This window comes from Octopus bimaculoides, chromosome 3 (genome assembly GCF_046866305.1).
Source record: "Octopus bimaculoides isolate indiv1 chromosome 3, ASM4686630v1, whole genome shotgun sequence".
In the NCBI taxonomy this organism is placed as follows: Eukaryota; Metazoa; Mollusca; class Cephalopoda; order Octopoda; family Octopodidae; genus Octopus; species Octopus bimaculoides.
Window position 1 is genome coordinate 106,890,646 of NC_142930.1, and position 6,774 is coordinate 106,897,419.

At 29.3% G+C, this 6,774-nt stretch overlaps 1 long non-coding RNA gene across 2 annotated transcripts in view; it reads right to left on the reverse strand.

The window, feature by feature from the left end:
- Positions 1-4,729: 4,729 nt before the first annotated feature.
- LOC128247410 (uncharacterized) overlaps positions 4,730-6,774 on the reverse strand; it is an 85,794-nt gene continuing 83,749 nt past the window's right edge. For both annotated transcript variants that reach the window (XR_016240921.1, XR_016240920.1), the window contains exons 4-5: positions 6,708-6,774; positions 4,730-4,853 (exon numbers count right to left, since the gene is read on the reverse strand). The exon at positions 6,708-6,774 is cut by the window's right edge and continues 123 nt beyond it. This is a non-coding gene — a long non-coding RNA (uncharacterized LOC128247410). The remainder of the gene's footprint in view (positions 4,854-6,707) is intronic.

The window sequence follows — 6,774 nt, forward strand, 5'->3', positions numbered from 1 at the left end:
ATCCTTGAGGCACTACTGGAGGTATTATCATTTCCAGGCACCACCGGAGGCATTATCATTTCCAGTATGGTACCTGGAGGAAGGTTCACCATAATGACAAGTGTAACGGTTACACGAATCAAGAGCTATGATGCAAATGCCGCTACTGTTAAAGTAGCTTCCCCGAAGCAAATTAGTATAATATTTCCTTGGATCCATCCTATAAGCCCTAAAATGTCGTCCAACTATGTTAATAAAGAAACTATTCGCCAGAACTACATCCGTCTTTCCTTGTCTCTCAATTGTTCACATTTTTCTTTTTCCACTACGCTGCAACGAGACAAAAATAACTTTACCTGCTCAAGACCCACCCAGCTTTCTCAGTCTTCTAGCTGTGGAAAATTTGAGACAGTTATGACCAGTGTTTCCTCTTTGAATAAAAGTATATTGCATAGAAAGAATGTGTTGTGAATGTTTCTTGAATTCTCCAATTATATTTCAGTAAATCAAATAAAATTATCGTTAATCAAATTTGTCACTGATAATTGAATTATCTACAAGCTGAGATGTTATTATATTGATATTATGAACTTAATTACATGATTGCATTTAAAAAATTCTGATATCAATTTTAGATGATTACCACGTATTATTGATAGCATACTGTCTGTGGAGTCTATCATATGAAAATAATCAAGCGATGTTGATAGCAAAATTTAATAATTTTTTAAATGCGTTATACGATATATACACATACAAGTATATGTATATGTGTTTATATATATATATATATATATATATATATATATGTGTGTGTGTGTGTGTGTGTGTGTGTGTGTGTGTGTGTGTGTGTGTGTGTGTGTGTGTGTGTGTGTGTGTGTGTGTGTGTGTTTATACATTTATATATGTATTTATATACCTATATATATGTATATATACACATGTATATGTGTGTACATATATATATATGTATATAAAATTTTATTAATGAGGGTAGAAATTGATATTAATCCATTAAAACCAGTGGTATAGCATATTAAAAAAATCCAAAGATTAAAATTATATTACATACAAAAATAAGAGGAATGACAAGCAAAAGTGGACTCCTATATGCTAGAAATAGATGCCGACTCATCTAACCACGAAAAAAGAAATACATGTTCTCAGTAAAAATTCAGCGACACAACAGACTGTAAGAAGGGCAAGACAAATGAAAAAATATTAAATAAAAAAAACGATTAACCTACGTACCATGGTTTCACCTGTTAAAACTTACATAAGTAAATATCTGCAGGATCGTCAGCAAATCGACGGACTGCGCTGACGATCTTGCAGATATTTACTTATGTAAATTTTAACAGGTGAAACGATGGTACGTAGGTTAATCGTTTTTTTATTTAGTATTTTTTTCATTTGTCTTGCCCTCTTACAGTCTCTTGTGTCGCTGAATTTTTACTGAGAACATATATATTTTTTTTTTTCGTGGTTAGATGATTCAGCATCTATTTCTAGCATATAGGAGTCCACTTTTGCTGGTCATTCTTCTTATTTTTGTATATATATATATATATATATATATATATATATATATATATATATATATACATATAAATATATATACATATATATATATATACATATATATATATATATATATATATATATATATATATACATATATATATATATATATATATATATATATATATATATATATATATATATATATATATATATATATATATATATATTTCGCTTTTGGATTTGGTTTGCAAGATTTTTTATGTGATTTCGTGTGTTGAAGCATATTCTGTTGTGTCTGGGGAGTCATTTTCTTATTGTGCCTTAAAATCTAACACACTCACCGTTAAAATTTCCACTTATTTCTTATTTTTATTTTCAAGACGCAACGAAAATTTTAGGAAAATAAAAATAAGAAATAAGTGGAAATTTTAACGGTGAGTGTGTTAAATTTTAAGGCACAATAAGAAAATGACTCTCCCGAGACACAACAGAATATATATATATATATATGTATATATACATATATATATATATATATATATATATATATATATATATATATATATATATATATATATATATATATATATATATATATATATATATATATATATATATATATATATATATATATATATATATATATATATAAATATACAGGGATTAGCAATTGAGTTGCTTCTCCAACATACTGAAAATTTAGAAATAGCAGTCAAAGAACTACTGATTCCAAACTACAAATTTTCTCTAAAGTGGATATCGCCATCCACTTTAGAGAAAATTTGTAGTTTGGAATCAGTAGTTCTTTGACTGCTATTTCTAAATTTTCAGTATGTTGGAGAAGCAACTCAATTGCTAATCCCTGTATATTTATATATATATATATATATATATATATATATATATATATATATATATATATATATATATATATATATATATATATATATATATATATATATATATATATATATATATATATATATATATATATATATATATATATATATGTATATATACATATATATATATATATATTCTGTTGTGTCTCGGGAGAGTCATTTTCTTATTGTGCCTTAAAATTTAACACACTCACCGTTAAAATTTCCACTAAATTTTCTCTAAAGTGGATATCGCCATCCACTTTAGAGAAAATTTGTAGTTTGGAATCAGTAGTTCTTTGACTGCTATTTCTAAATTTTCAGTATGTTGGAGAAGCAACTCAATTGCTAATCCCTGTATATTTATAATGATAAATAGTCTTACCGATAAAGGTTTTTTTCATACTGAACTACTTGGCAGAATTGTTAATTATTAATTCTATTATTAATTGACGATTCTCTGCCCTTATTCTTGTATATTTTATATATATATATATATATATATATATATATATATATATATATATATATATATATATATATATATATATATATATATATATATATATATATATATATATTTATATATGTATATATATATATATATATATATATATATATAAATATATATATATGTATATATATATATATATATTATATATATATTATATATATATATATATATATATATATATATATATATATATATATATATATATATATATATATATATATATATATATATATATATATATATATATATATATATATATAGGTGAAGTATATTTTCCACCATGTCGTGCAGTTACTATTAATACCTCGCTCAGAGATTTAACATTGCTTATATATATATATATATATATATATATATATATATATTTACAGGCGTGTGCTTGTGTTTGTGTGGTAAGAAGATTGCTTTCCAAGCACATGATTCAGGGATTCAGTTCTTGGACTAGAGCCTTCTACTATAACCCTGGACCAACCAAAACCTTGAGAGTGGATTTGGCAGGCTTAAACTGAAAGTAGTTGTGTGTGTATATCTATCTATCTTTCTATCTATGTATCTATCTATCTATCTATCTATCTATCTATCTATCTATCTATCTATCTATCTATCTATCTATCTATCTATCTACCTATCTATACACATAGACACACACACAACTGTGTGTGTGTGTGTGTGTGTGTGTGTGTGTGTGTGTGTGTGTGTGAATTTTTGCATCTCTGTCCACTACCACCACCACCACCGCCACTACCGCTTGTTTTGTTTACGTCACCTTAACGTAATGCTTCTGTAAAAAGAGACCATTACAATAAGTCCAAGGCTTTAAAATCTTCAGTGCGGTGCCCCCAGCATGGCCGCAGTCCAAATACTGTGAGAAGAGAAAGAAAGATCTAAAATATATTCACGCGCATACATAAGTAATACATATACGCGCACACTGGAACACATGCGCATACGCTCTACTTGTCATTGGAAGAAATATTTTCAACTAACAAATTCTTACTTTGCACCCTCCAATGCAATTTAAATAACCTACTCTATGTGTTTTATTTACAAATTATGTTGCATACTTTTTGTATTGTATTTTCAATTGTAGCTTTATAGAACTAACACGAAATAGCTTCTCCAGAACTTCTGGTTTTTTCGAAGTTGCTTCTTAAACTTAAATGAATGATAATTCTGAAATGCACCAATAACTGTGCATCTACAATCAAAGATAAGAATCTGTAGCCTTAGAATGAATTAACTATAAATATTCAGTTGACTCCTATTAGCTAAGCTGTTTTATGTGTTCAGAGGCTGATTTCTGACGCTTTTCTTTGATATTTCTGTAGTTCATGAATAGGGTGGAGATATCAACATGAGTTTATATATGTATTTGCTGTCAAAATATTTCAAATTCACTTTGAATTGTCGAGATTACCAATTGAAAAGGAAACACAGTGAAAGACTTAAAAAAGAAATGACGATATAAGTTTTGTACGGATGCAGCGACACCCTGCAATAGCGCATGGCCACATATCTCTTCAGACTATGGGAGATGTATAAATAAAACGAATAAGAAGGATGTAGATGGGTACACCATGTATATTTTGCTGTGCACTGTCGTCAAATTTAGAGAGAAATTTTGAAAACTATAGGTACTGGTGTTCTTATTGAATCTTGGGGGTACAGAAACACTATTTATCGAAATTTGAATTTTCCTCATTTTATAGCCTCTCTAGGCGACGTCTACGTTTACAATCAATATATAGAATATGTTCTCTGAAAATAATAGAATAATCATAGCTTAAAAGTAAACACATTTATAGATTTAAGTAATATCTCTTGTTTTTATTTCAATAACTTAGCATATTTCTGGTTGTAAAACAATTCATTTAGCCTGCAGTTCCGATATAATTTTTATGCGTTGTCATATGGAAGTTGATAACGCACAAATCTAATTTTCAGTCAAAGTAATCCTATAAAAAGAAAGAAAAAAAAAGAGTTTACAATATGTTAACAGCCTTAAATCAACTGATATGGAAAAAAAATTCTAGAATATTCTAATAGAAGCACTTTAATTATGGCGTTGCTGCATACGTGAGGATAGTATTCGGATAAAAATGGATTCCCCCACGTTCCGACGTCTAAATAGATCTGTAAATGTTACTTCAAATTCCAAAATAATCAAAATTCAATATTCCAAGTTCCTTGATGGCTGTTTTATTTATTAGGTTTCTAAGTTCTTCTTTCATACAAAAAGAAATGTAAAAATAAAATGCAAATCAAATAATGGAATTGATCAAACCATTCTATCGTTAAAGTAAGGCTTCTCTATCGATTTCCAATACCAAATCACTTTGGAAATGTGAGTGTAAAACTATAAATGAAATCAAACATATAGTCAACACAAATATGTTTACACACAGACACAGACACACACACACACACACACACACACACACACACACACACACACACACACACACACACACACACACACACACACACACACAATCACACGTAATCACACACACCACAAATATAGATATACGTACATGTAAATCTGTATGCAGGACATTACTCAAAACGTAATCTACGCATACATATCCACAGCAACATTTAAACAAATGTAAATAATTCTACCTGAATGCGCACTATAAAACCTACACACACATACACGCCTTATACATACATACATAAACACATACATACTTACATAATACATACATACATACATACATACATACATACATACATACACACACACACATATCATGTATGTATATATATTCACCACGCTCACATATAACTGTTTAACTTTTGAAACATACACATATCCCACAAATAAGTCGAAAAGTGTTTATACTCAAAAGCGCATATACATGTTTTTGCACTCTGACACATATTTAAATTGTTATCCTCCCACAGATATTATGGTTCCGCTCCAAATATTTTATATTAACATTATTTCGTAGACACTACATATATTCCTACTTATATATTTACACAATGACCGATAATACATAGATTAGTAACATATAACCGCACGCACAAAAGGAAACACATGCCAGGTACGGTAACTGTTCAAAGAAAACACATATATGCCGAATATAGTTAGCATTCTCTTAAAAAAGAAACAGAATTGATTGACTTTAGTGAATCTATCGCCGTTCCTCAGTAAGAGGTATTTAGTAACATATATCCTATATTGATGAAAGAGGATGCAGGAAGAAAGAAAGAAAGAGAGAAAGCGAGAGAGAAAGAGAGAAAGCGAGAGAGAAAGAGAGAGTGTGTGTGTGAGAGAGAAGGTGAGAGAGTGTGTGCATATGTGCGTGAAATAGAGAGAAAGAGAGAGGCGAGCAGTAAAAGGAGAGAGAAATTGGAACATCAGGCAGGCAGAATGGTTAAACTTTGATGCACCTCAGTGAAGCGTTAAACAATTGTTAGTTGGTCTTTCTGGAAAGAACTTTGTGATGCACAATGTATCGCAGTAGTTACTGAACAACAGGTCATGTCAAGGATGCAGAGCAGAAAGAACAATACAGAAAAAGAGAAAAAAAGAGAGTGAGAGTGAGTGTGTCTGTGCAAATCAGAGATCTATGGGAGTGAAGGAAAAGTAACTAAGTGAGAGAAGAAAAACAGAGCGATTGAATTAAGGTAGAACAGCGTGTTATAAATATGTAAAGAAAGATATGGAGCGGTTAAGTTTTGAAGTTAAACAGGATAAGGAATCTCCTAAAAATGGACAAAATAACAGTGACTTAATAGCTAATCATAAACTTTTACAAGCATTTTCCAACAATTAAAAATAGAAAGTGGACCTTGCTTACCTTATTACAATATACAAAATCATATCGTTGCTCATGCAAAAGTGTCGGGAGTCCAAAAGGTTGCTTT